The sequence below is a fragment of the Myodes glareolus genome, chromosome 11, assembly GCF_982192425.1.
Source record: "Myodes glareolus chromosome 11, mMyoGla1.1, whole genome shotgun sequence".
Lineage (NCBI taxonomy): Eukaryota > Metazoa > Chordata > Mammalia > Rodentia > Cricetidae > Myodes > Myodes glareolus.
In genome coordinates, this window is record NC_142036.1 from 10,027,686 (window position 1) to 10,040,813 (window position 13,128).

At 38.2% G+C, this 13,128-nt stretch overlaps 2 pseudogenes across 2 annotated transcripts; both read left to right on the forward strand.

Annotated features, from left to right (window-relative positions):
* The first annotated feature begins 253 nt into the window (after window positions 1-253).
* Window positions 254-790, forward strand: LOC148120368 (immunoglobulin heavy variable 3-21 pseudogene; annotated as a pseudogene). The gene is made up of 2 exons (XR_015739286.1): window positions 254-361; window positions 462-790. The product of XR_015739286.1 is annotated as an immunoglobulin heavy variable 3-21 pseudogene (transcript).
* Window positions 791-12,275: 11,485 nt separating this feature from the next.
* On the forward strand, window positions 12,276-12,908 carry LOC148120369 (immunoglobulin heavy variable 3-23 pseudogene; annotated as a pseudogene). Its single transcript, XR_015739287.1, has 2 exons — window positions 12,276-12,423; window positions 12,526-12,908. The product of XR_015739287.1 is annotated as an immunoglobulin heavy variable 3-23 pseudogene (transcript).
* Window positions 12,909-13,128: the final 220 nt, after the last annotated feature.

Consider the following 13,128-nt stretch of genomic DNA (forward strand, 5'->3'; position numbering starts at 1 on the left):
TGTGCATATGGTGAAAAAGGAACTAAATATGTGTGGTGAATCCCTAATAAGGAAAATGTGTACACAGAGCTATTTTAATGCTTCAGTTTCTACAACTGTCATCAGTGTGTATGATGACTTATAACTGCGCTGGGTACTGACTTTTGCCCAAATCCAACTACAGAGCATGTTATAGCAGAAAGATATGCAAATAAGTCTTCTTTGTGCCCATAAAAACTAGGCATGTCCTAACCTTGCAGCTCTGGCAGAGGAGACCAGCCCTGGATTCCCAAATCCTCCCTGTCAGGGTTCAGCGCTGAATACAGGCCACTCACCATGGACTTAGGGCTTATACTGGTTTTCTCTGTCCTTATCTTAAAAGGTAATTCATAAAAATGAGATACTCTGTGTTGTGTGGACATGAGAAAGAGAAAGAATGTCTTTTGTGTCAGTTTTCTAACCAGAATTCTTTGTGTGTATAGGTGTCCAGTGTGAGGTGCAGTTGCTGGAGTCTGGGGGAGGCTTAGTGCAGCCTGGAAAGTCCCTGAAACTCTCCTGTGCAGCCTCTGGATTCACCTTCAGTGATTATGTAATGAACTGGGTTCGCCAGGCTCCAGGGAAAGGACTGGAGTGGGTCGCAGAGATTAGTGAGCGTATTATCAACATCAACTACGCCGACGCTGTGAAGGGCCGGTTCACAGTCTCCAGAGACAATGCCAAGAACACTCTGTACCTGGAAATGAGTAGTCTGAAGTCTGAGGACACAGCCATGTATTACTGTGTAAGAGACACAGTGAGTGAATGCTACTGAGTACTCTGACAAAAACACTGCTGTGGGGAACACTAGACCAGCAGGGGGCGCTGAGAGTACTTAGAGAAGCATGGAAGACTGGATTTCTCTGTGTTTGCACTGCCTCACCTTATCACACTTAGGGATTTTCACTACATGTACAGTGTGTAGTAATTCTTATTATCAAAATGTTTATTCCAATTTCTTTTTCCTGTTGTGTTGTGGGTGTTTATTTATTACAGTGTTTCTCCTTGTTTCCCTTTAACTCTGTCTACATGTCTCTCTCGATGTCTCACTCTTTCTCACTCTCTCTCTTTCTCTCTCTTTTTCTTTATCTCTCACACTTTCTCTCTAACTACTCTCTCTCTCTCTCTCTCTCTCTCTCTCTCTCTCTCTCTCTCTCTCTGTGTGTGTGTGTGTGTGTGTGTGTGTGTGCCGACATATGATGCTGAACATCCTCTGTCTTTCTCTTTTCAATGTGTGGCAGACACTGTTACTCATATATGCAGTGTGCTCTTATTTTTACATTTTAATCCAGGTGTGTGAGTTGAATATAAATAGTGGGATTCCAGAACATGCTGTGGTTCAACTACACAGTAGTCTTGTAAAGGTCATGGGGTCCAGACTCAGAAAAAGAGTCACCAGCTGAGGGTGAAGTTTCCCTCTACTTCTCCTTGTCCTCTTCCTTTTCTTTGTTTGGTTTGATTTATCCTCAATACCCCAACATTCTTGACATCCATGCTCAGTAAATTGATCCTTTACAGACCGGGTTATAAGTGCTGGGCATCAGGGGAGAAGAATTTGTGGTTCCTGGTGTATATTTTAGTAGTGCATAAATGCAGCCTTCAAAAAATATTTTCTGTAGAATAATGTGATGTTTTAAAAGATTGATTTAGACTTGTATCTCTGAGGTAGAGCGCTTTATAATCATGTGAAATGCCTTAAGTGTAAGAAACAAACTCTCCTAAAAATAGGAATTAAGCACTTAAACAAATGTCATTTCTTACTTTCAGAGACTTAAGTGAGCCACTCTCACGGATGGAAAAGAAATAGAAGTCCTCAGAGTAGGAAGTGCATCTGTAAAGTTGTGGAGAATGAACAAGTATAGAGGAGTTCATCTCTTGCCTTCCATAGCAAGTAGTACATTCAATGTCTGCAATTTCCATGACACAGCTCTAAATAACTATAAACCATAAATCCCACGCAGGGTAAAGACAATGTTTGGATGGCTTGAAAACCTAACTGTCTAGACTATATGTGCATTGTGTATGGTTTGCCCATGTGTCTGAAGGCTAGAGTTGAGATTGAGTGTGTTTATTGGTTCATTTCTTTCTTATTTTTGAGACAGGATCTCACAGTAAACATGGAGCACAAATATGCAAATAGATTCTTAGGATGGCAAGCTTTAGAGAACCTCCAGTCACAACCCCCTCCAGTGCTGGGAATATAGGATAGGCCATCACACCCAGCTTCTAAACTAAGTATTGTGAATCATGCTAAGATACTAATACCGGATGGCAGGCATCTTACCACTGAGTCAACTATTGAGCACTGGATATTATCACTATACATTGATAAAACAATTGTAATATGTAAAAGAAATACATGTATTGTAAAATAATTTTTCAAAGAAAAATGTATTGCCAATTATGGATTTTTTAAACCATTAACTGTCTATATGAAAATGAATGACTTGAGTCCAAACCCTTATATGTCCTCATAAATAAGCCTTAAAACTGACCATTATGGAAATCTGGAAATGGTGAAATGGGTAGGATCTTCAACAGAAGAGAGAATGTAAATAATTATCAGAATATATTGTATTGAAAGTTTTCAAGGTAATAAATTCTTTAATTATAGACATCAGTGCATTTGATGGTAGGGCACGGTGAAATACAGACTTAATACATTCTATAGAGAGACAGAATCAAGAAACCAGTTATAGCTTTGTCTATATGGAAAGTCCATGCCACCTAGATGAACCCGTCAGAAAATGAAAAACGTCATCCCTTCTACCAATGGATTTGAAAGTGTTTCTGACTGTGGGTGTGTAGGATGGGTAAGGGACTGTATCTGGAAGTGGGAATTTCATTCTCATTCTATTTGTATGTCTCTGTCTTTGTATGTTGGAATGTGTGGCTGAGGTTGCAGAGAGTTGAAAGTGACTGATGAAACACATAAGAATAAGGATCGACCCCTAAAATGGAAGATAATTGTAAGTAATGTGTGACTTTAATAATAAGCTGACCTATACCAAGTTCCCAAATGTACTATCAGAAATGTCCCTTTATTTCTCTGATATTTCTTCCCTGATTTTTGTAACCACAATGAGAATATCAGACAAGAGAGAGACGAACATAATAAAAAGAAATCACAGCACATCAAATAAAAATCTCTCTCACTCTTCCTCTCTCAACTCATCCCTTTATTTCTCTCCCTAAGATTGGCGATTGCTGTGATTACCTCTTATTTCCATCAGACCTTGGGTAACTCTTTTGAAAACTTTTGTTAATGGATTTGTTCAGAGAATTAAACACCACAGTTCTTATATGTCCTGCATGAATATAAAGAAGATGTAAATCCTCAGAGGGAGGAGTTTGGGGGAGCTGAGAACACTGGATGGAAGATTGCTACTCCAAAGTAAATGAAAAGAAAAGTAAAATATTACTAAATATCTGTGTTTCCAAAAAGAGTTCATTAATCAGGCAGGGTTGTCTCATCACAGAGCCCATCCCTTTGTCTTGACTCTGTTGCCCCTGAGCTAAATTGTTGGTGAAAGCAGTGCTAGAATGTACTGATGCTTCCTAAGGGTCATTTCAGGCCCTCAGGCTCACATTTTACACTTTCTTATTTGTAGATTAGATAGAGTAATAATCAGCATGGTTTCATGTTTTTAAAAGTTATAAAATATATTTTTAACCTAAATGAGCTGTCCAAGATTTTATGTTGCTGGTTTACTGATATTTTAGTGATTAACGACATTGTGAAGTTTTCATTCCTCCTTGGTGTCTTCTGTACAACTAAGGTTATACATCCAAGGACAGATGCATGTGTGTGGTAAAGGAGACTCCTGATGTGGCCACACTCTGAGGTTATGTGCTCCCCAAGGTAGACCATTGGATTATACATAGTCTGAAAACACCCACAAAATATAGTGTTAGCCAGCTACCTGAGAATTTAATGAATTCAAGTCATGACAAATTCACCCTGATATTTCTCAAGGGAAAAATTTGAAATGTCAAAAGTGTGGGAAAGAATTCACGAAAGACTGTAGGCTCCCTCAATTTATAGAAGAGTTACAGAAAATGATACTCCCTTGCTGCAGGCTTTCTTCTGAAGAAAAATTATATTATGGTGCTTTCAATAATTGTAAACATGATTGTCTGAGAACCAGGCTTCGTTGCTGCGCTGGAAACATGTAACTGTGTTATCTAGGAGCCTTAATGGTATAAATGAGCCTTGGATGTTTGAGTGTTGAATATTTACAGGACACAACCACATTTCTGGGTAGATTTTCTTGAATCCTATCATTGATACAGTGCCCACCATGAATATGAGATCTGTCCTGAGTATAGCCTCCTTTTTGAGCCCAGGTTAAGAGAACACAAATAGCAAGAAAATAAAACAGGACTTTATTCTGCTCAGGAAAACCTGCCCAGATCTAACCCCACAGCTCTGGAAGAGTTGTCCAGTCCAGGATTTCTAGGTCTGTCCATTCAGAGATCACTGAACAGAGCATTTACCATGCAATTGAGGTTAAGTTGGGTTTTTCTTCTTGCTCTTTTACAAGACAATTTAAGATAAAGAAGAGAGATGAGGAGTTTGTAAGTGGATGTGAGTGAGAGGGAAAGTGGACATGTATAACAGTTTACTGAACAGAACCTCAGTGTTTACAGGTGTCCTGTGAGAGGTGCAGCCAGTGGAGAAGGAGTGCTGCAGCCTGGGGCAACCCTGTAACTACACAGTGTGCCTCTAGATTCACCTTTAGGGAACTTCCATGCTCCATGAATGGGACTAAAAATGATCTTATACATGTAAGACTGGTGTCTCAATAAAATATGCAAATTCTGTCAAGGAACAATTAACCATCTCTGAAGAAAACTACAAGAACACTCTGTACCTCATAATGAATAGTTTCAAAATCTATGATAAAACCTAGTAATGCAGCGTCAAAATGCACATCGAGGAGAATAAGTATGAACCTAGACACAAGCCTCCATGCAGAATGTCCTTATGACCTGAAGGTAGCAGTAAGAAAGCAGGCAGGTCAAAGTCACCCTGAACAAGAGCAGGGGGGCATGAAGGGCTAGATCCATATGTCTGAGCTGGCTATGCACATCACCTAAAAAAATTTTTTTCTACAAGTGTGATGTGTAGGCATATTTGAATTGGTCATACATTTAAAAAGTATTTTCAACTGATATATATATATGTGTGTAAATATATATGTATATATAATTTAATTATAGGTGTACTCTGATCCAAAAGAGTTGGAGACCTTCACACAGGGAAGAACAGACTCTACAGTGGGCAATGGGATCAGGTGATGAAATAATTTAGGACTCTAAAATGTGAGCTTCCCTAGACTCAATTTAGAGCCTTGGTTGGGTTTCATGGTTGAAACAGGATAGGATTCAAGTTAAACGGAAAGGTTAGACATGATCAGTGACTTGGAAATCTTGGAAAGCTTTACACCCAACGTTGGCCTCACACAATGTGTGCACATCAGACCAAACGCTGAACATACTGTCTAGCTTGTCTTAAGTTGTGTGGAAAGTCATTGATCCTGAGAAGGCTCCAGCATGGAGACTAGGAGAACAGTGCAGCTGGTGACAGCAGCTGAGACTCAGTTATTTGTCCTACTCAACAGGAAAGGCATCTTTGTGCCTCACCTCCCATTCTTAGACAGCTGTTAATTTCCAAAGTTATTTTAGGAAATGAACCATCACAGTTTTGTTTTTTACTTTTAAACTAATAGACCTTATAAAAGTGTACAGTTGTTATAATTGTTGCAAGATTATTTTATTGAACATTAGTATTTTGGTAAAAATTAGCTTGCACTTTGAAATCCAAGATAATGATTCTTCCATATGTACAACTCAGACCACAAATTTCTCAGCCACAAATATGTACATCCCAGCAGACATCAGCTCCACTCCCTGCTCCATCTCTCTTCAGTCCTTCCCATAGACAACGGAGTTCTATGATTTTCACAGTTTGTGCTTTTGTTGGTGCTTTTGTTACTCCCAGAATTACTTTTCTGCACTCTCTGTTGTTGGTGATATGAAGAGCAGGTGTCTCATGTGTGAGCTAGTGAAGTGTCTTCAGAGAAGCCGTGTTGGTTGTGGGCTCCGTGTTAGTGGATCACAGACATGGAGCAGATTTAAAAAGGAAAAGAGGATCTTTCCACCTGAGGCTGAGGCTTTTCCTGAAATTCAGTCAGTGAAACCAGTAGTGTGTGATGAAGCTTTGTAGACCACATTGACTACATTCTTAGAATCCTGACAGCAGAACATATAACCATGAATTGAATAACTCCATGCTATGTTGAACTCAAGATTGTCATATTTTCCAGGGTCAGTGTGAGGACCAGCTTACATGGCTGCTCCTGAAATGGATGAACAGGGAAAATTTTAATGAGTTTGTTGGACCTAAAACATATCAGAACCAATACCTCTATCCTAATCTCAAGGAGTTTACTTTTTACCAAAAATATCCAGAACATATTTTTTGGAGAGTCTATCAATGTGAATTAAAAGACTTCACATATCTATATTAATTTAAATAAATAATTGAACAAATAGGTGCAAGCAGTTTTCCCTCTGGAGTAAAAGAGAAGTAACAAATGTTTATAGAGATGCCCTTGAAATTCTTTTTATTCAGTATATCCTCTGTTTTGTTCTAGGTAATTTTAAAGAAAACAGAATACTTAGATGACACGTATGTGTAATCTAACACCAGAGTAACTATTATTGCACCATGAGCCCTCAAAGGGTAGTGCAGGAATACGTTCCCCCTAATTCTGTTTGATGATGGGATATTGTCATCTTAGAGTAAAGTAACAGCTAACCAAATGTGAAAAGATATTTTACAATACATGTATAGGATTATCTACAAATAGATTTTTTTAAGAAATAAGTGAAGAAACCCACCAGTTCTAAGTTAGATGGGAATATGGTCCCAGATAAAGTTGCCTACAAAGTTATTTGATATTTACCAGTGCTCCTTAATTGGCTTTCTGTATTTACTGTTTTAAGCCTCAGTTATACAGCTTTTACAATTTTCTTTATTCTTTAGGATCCCTATGTGTGATATTCTTCCATACAACTCCCTCATCTTCCAAACTTTGGGCCCTACCAACCTTATACTTATGTAAGCACAGTTAGTGCTGCCCATATGTGCATGTGTGTGAACCATGGACTGCAATATTGGAAACATACCATTAACCATATCCTGTAAAATGTGTGACTATATTTCTTGTGCAGAAAAATAAATTTCCAACTCCTCTCAGTATGAAGTAGGGACAAGTAATTAGCAGCCCTGTCTATACCATGGTTTTGGCTGGCTGGAACCCAGTTGGGTTTCTACAGACAACAGCTGCTGAGGGAGCATATTCTGCTCCTTTAGCCAATAGCCTTTAAGATACCAGCCCACTTGGGCATGGTCTCTTATAGTTTAAAAAGCTGTGGTAACTGCCAGCTCCCTCTTGCTTCCGGCTCAGAGCACTGTTGTTTAGGATGGTGATCTGTAAGTTTTCTCCTTAAAAAAACCCTTTTGTTATCAATAATTCTGAACTGGTGTAATATTGTTTTACTGCATCAAACAGTAGCCATTATGAGTCCATGATTGTGATATCCATGTCATGCCCAGAAGACAGCATTTCACAGCATCCATCTCTGTGCTCTACTTTTTCCATTCTTCCCACCTCCTTTCATCAGTGTTTTCTAAACCATGGAGGAATTTGAATGATACTGGAAATATTATATCACACAACATGTTGAAGATTAGGAAGGACAGTTTCTGCCTTATAGAAAATCCAGATTGTGTGTTTGAGACTCTGTGTGTTTGGTGTTTCAGCTTCTGTTTCCTAGGCTTAGAACTAGAATGGAAGTCAAGACAAGAAAAGACATCTTAAGTGAGGGGAAAGAGGGAAAAAAGACAAGATAATACAGGGGTTTTGAAAGAAAAAAGTTGGGTGTAGTGAGAGAAAGGGAATGAGTGGGTGGGTAGAAAGCGTGAGAATTTGGGAAAATAAAAACAATGTCTTCTCAAATGCAAGATGGATCCAAAAGTTTTGTTACAAAAATGCATTAAATGTCCCCATTGTGCTGACTATATAAATATGCAGAAATAAAAATTGACCTAAGACAGCATGAAGACAGCCATGTGTTGTCTGGTATCAAGATGGGAAAAGGAATGGCAGAGTGGGTAATAAATGTGATCATAGGGAAAATTTCAGGATGCAAACATTTGAGCATTGCAAATATAAATATGTCCCCATAACAATCACTGAGAAGACAGCAATAAGAAACTTCTTATTTACAAACTTCCTGAGGCCTTCAGATGACATCACTGAGAACTGAGTAAAATTCAGAAAAGTGACAAGTGTTCTTGCTGTAGGAATTCTTACCACCAGTAGCTTTTAAGTTACCACCCACTTGGGGCGTGGCCTCTTATACTATTTATGCCAATGTAAAGCACATCTGGACTCTTTTCCTGGCTGCAGGATTTGGTTGCTGTTCCTCATTCCAGCAGAGGATAGTGATCTGTTAGTCTACCCTGACATTAATAGCACTCTATGATACTCACTTCTGAGCTAGTATGGGATTTCTTTTATGCTCCCTTCTTCATCTGGCACCCATATGATAGCAGGTATAAGCCAAGCAGAGATTATAGTGCCTTCTACAACTGATGAAACAAAAAAGTTAAGGGAAGGCAATGAACCATGGCAAAGAGCTTGTGCTAAATTTTGGGCAAAATTAACAGCAATTATCCCAAAAGCAATAAACTTAACCTTATGAAAAGAACTTCTTGGATTCTTTCCCAAATTGTATATGAGGCTCCAATAACTGGGGCCCATAAATTTTATACCAAAGCAAATAAATCAGGGAAGGCAGGTTACAAATGAGAATAAATATGTAAGGTGGAACAAAACCCTTATAATGCTGTCCAGAAGGCATAATTATATGCAATTCTCATGGTGCTAAAGTATATTAAAAAACCACTTAATATAGTTACAGATTCACAATATGCAGTAAGAGTAGTTTTGTATATTGAAACAACTGAATTTATACCAAATGACACAGAATTGGTTTCATTATTCACACAGGTTCAAGATATAATCAGGAATAGACTTTGTCCCATATATATAACACACAACCACTCTCATTCGGGTCTGCCAGGTTCCCTAGCACAAAGTAGTGCAAAAATTGATCGATTATTGATAGGAAGTGTGTTGAAGACCTCAGAATTCCATAAGAAACATCATGTCAATAACAAAGGTTTAAAGAAAGAGTTTTCTATTACATGGCAACAAGCTAAGGAGATTATAAAGAGATGTCCTACTTGATCTTTCTATGACCCAGCACCTTTACCTGCAGAGACTAACACAAAGGGTACTCAAAGGGATGGATGTGTTCCACATTGCAGAATTTGGAAAATTAAAATATGTACACCATACCATTGATATTTATTCAGGTTTTCAATGGGCCACTGCTTTGAGATCAGAAAAGATTGATTCAGTAATCACACATATATTGATAGGGGAGTTCAACCAATCACATCCTCTTCGTGGGCCGTGTTGCCCTAAGGCAAAAGTTTACCTATAAACCAGGCAGGTGAAAGCCCCCACCCTCTCTCTCCCTCTTGACTTGGCCTGGATCCAGCATTCCAGACGGATAGGATTCTGTGTAATTTTTTCCTTCTGTTTTATTAAAGCTGTATTTTTTGTAAGATAGTCTGGGGATTTTTCATTATCGATCGCCCTGCAGCATCATCTGGCGTCCAAAGTTGTGCTAAACTCTCTTTCCCCCTTTTTTTATGCCTTCTCAGGTTTTTAAGTGGATTTAGTTACCACGTTGGGCACCGCTCTGTAAAAGGAACGGCGGGCTGTGTCCCGCCATCTGGCTCCCAGCTAGCTTTATCCGAAATAATTACACGGAAACTGTATTCCTTTAAACATTGCTTGGCCCATTAGTTTCAGCCTCTTATTGGCTAACTCTTACATCTTGATTAACCCATTTCTAATAATCCGTGTAGCACCACGAGGTGGTGGCTTACCAGTAGGATTTTAACCTGCAGCTGTCTTGAAGAGGAGAGTCATGGCGTCTGCCTCACTTCCCTTCTTCCCAGCATTCTCTTCTGTTTACTCCGCCTATCTAAATTCTGACCTATCAAGCCAAGGCAGTTTCTTTATTAACCAATGAAAGTAACACAATAGACAGATAACCTTCCTCCATCAATTTATTAAAAGGTTATGGCCAACATGAATACACCTGCACAAATAAAGACAGATAATGGTCCAGAATATGTCTCTAAGAAAATGAAACCATTTTGCTTATTATAATAAAAGCATATTACAGGTATAATACACAATATTATCCTAGTTCAGGCAGTTGTAGAAAAATTAAATAGAACTATAAAAGATATGTTAAACAAACAGAAAAGATGGAAAATACCCCCCAGGAATAGATTGCATAATGCTTTATTTATATTGAATTTTCTTAATGCTAATGAGAAAAGAACAACAGCAGCAGAGACATGTTGGTTAATAAGAAAGTCTTCTGATTTAAAACAGCCAGTGTATTTCTAGGATGTGTTGACATCACAATGGAAACCAGGTGATGTGCTGTGTTGGGGAAGGGGTTTTTCTCTTGTTTCCACAGGAGAAGAAAAACTGTGTATACCATAAAAGTTAATAAAGATTCAGTTTAAAAAAGAGAAACCTCTTGAGAGAGAGAAATGGCAGCTCATCCACAGGGGTAACAATCATACAGGTGGTAAGTAAACTTTATAAGGTTTGGGGAAGGATTCTGCTCTTGTCTTTACAGGAAAGTACATATCTTCAAAAATTCAAGAGACCCTGGATGATTGGATGCTGACAGAAGGAAAAATAACTATCCAATAAGGATCACTGAGAAAAAGGAATATGACATGTAAGGACAAATAATCAAAACGCTTACATTTAAAGATAGATAGATAGATAGATAGATAGATAGATAGATAGATAGATAGAGCTGGTTTTGGAGATGGACAATGGTTCTGTTCTTCTCTAAGTCCAAGCAAGTTAATAAAATAAAAATTAAGAGTTTCTGTTTCATGTCAAGAACCATCTGGTAAGCAACAGAAAGAAGAAAGAGTTTAGAAAAAGTTTTACCTTTCTTCATACCTATTTTTGTCTCTATCTTTGAATATATATGTCTGTATATGTCTATTGTTTAAATTTTCCACAATGAGCAATGAATTTTCTTGCAATAATCTTTGAATTTTTCTGGAAGAAAATGGGGCCACACAACTCCACCTGGTTAATATGAGGTCAAGATGCTGATAGTACTACTATAAGACCTGTTTTGAGTTTTCTAAAATGTTCTGCCCAAACTTCAAATAGGAACCTCAGAAAAACCCTACTGAAAACTCGGAGATTATTTGGAATTATATCAGACAGTAATCTTGGAACTTATTTATCATTTTACTTTCACAAGGTCCTATAGAAAGAACATCACCTCCATGACAGCTGGAAGTAATTCTAGAAGAAAACATCCCCTTTCCCAACAAAGTTTGTTCTCATGGTTAGGGACATCATTCAGCAGTTGATTATAAATAGAATAGGATTTGGGGTTGGGAAAAACATTTTGTAGGGTAAGGGATCTATTTGAAAAAAAAAGGGGGAGAAATTAAATGGGATAATAGATTAGTGTGAGATTACTCACACTAATAATAATAGTGAGTAATAGAGTTAATACTTAAAATCTATTATTTATAGGCAAATTACATTGGTATAGATTCTTGTATATTAATACAAACTTAAATTATATTCAATATGTTCCTATTTTCATCTGTAATATTTGTATATCTAGGCAAATTTGTTTTGTCATATTGTATGCATGCATGGCTCTACTTCTGCTTAAGACATTTTTTTATGTTGATACAATTTTAGGATAAATTTATCATATTATAATGTTCATTTCAATCTTCGATCAAGATACTATTATACATTGCTTACATTGTGCATGGAGCTTTTAAATTTCACATTGATCCTAAAGAGTCATGACAGTGTGGAAACACAACATTTTTCATGCATATGGTGAAAAGGGAACTAAATACAGTGTAGTGAATTCCTAACAAGGAAAATGTGTACACAGCACTACATTAATGCTTCAGTTTCTATAACTGTCTTCAGTGTGTATGATGTCTTATATCTGAGCTGAGTAATGCCTTATGCACAGGTCAAACTACAGAGCCTGTTATGTCAGGAAGATATGCAAATAAGTCATCTTTGTGCCCATAAAATCCAGCCCTGCCCTAACCCTGCATCTTTGGCACAGGAGACAAGCCCTGGATTTCCAAGTCCTCCCAGTCAGGGTTCAGCATTGAACACAGGACACTCACCATGGATTTAGGGCTCATATTGATTTCCTTTGTCCTTACTATAAAAGGTAATTCATAAAGATGAGATGCTATGTGTTGTGTGGACATGAGAAAGAGAAAAAAAATGTCTTCTGTGTCAGTTTTCTAAAATTAATTCTTTGTGTTTACAGGTGTCCAGTGTGAGGTACAATTATTGGAGACTGGCGGAGGCTTGGTGCAGCCTGGAAAGTCCCTGAAACTCTCCTGTGAAGCCTCTGGATTCACCTTTAGTAGTTATGGAATGCGCTGGGTCCGCCAGGCTCCAGGGAAGGGACTGGAGTGGGTTGCAGCCATTAGTGGTAGTGGTGGTAGCACCTCCTATACCGACGCTGTGAAGGGCCGGTTCACAATCTCCAGAGACAATGCCAAGAACACTCTGTACCTGGAAATGAGCAGTCTGAAATCTGAGGACACAGCCATGTATTACTGTGCAAGAGACACAGTGAGTGAATGCTACTGTGAGCTCAGACAAAAACACATATGTGGGAAACAGAGAACCAGCAGGGGGCGGTGAGAGCACTTAGAGATCTGAATCACAGAAGATCCTGCTCAGAGAAGCATGGAAGACTGGACTTCTTTGTCTGCACTGTCTCTCCATATCACACTTAGAGATTTTCTCTGCAGGTATAGTGTGTATTGATCCTTGAATGTCCAAATTATTATTTAAATTTCTGGTTGCAGTTGTGTTTTGTGTGTTTATTTATTATAGTTTCTCCTTGTTTCCTTTTATCTCT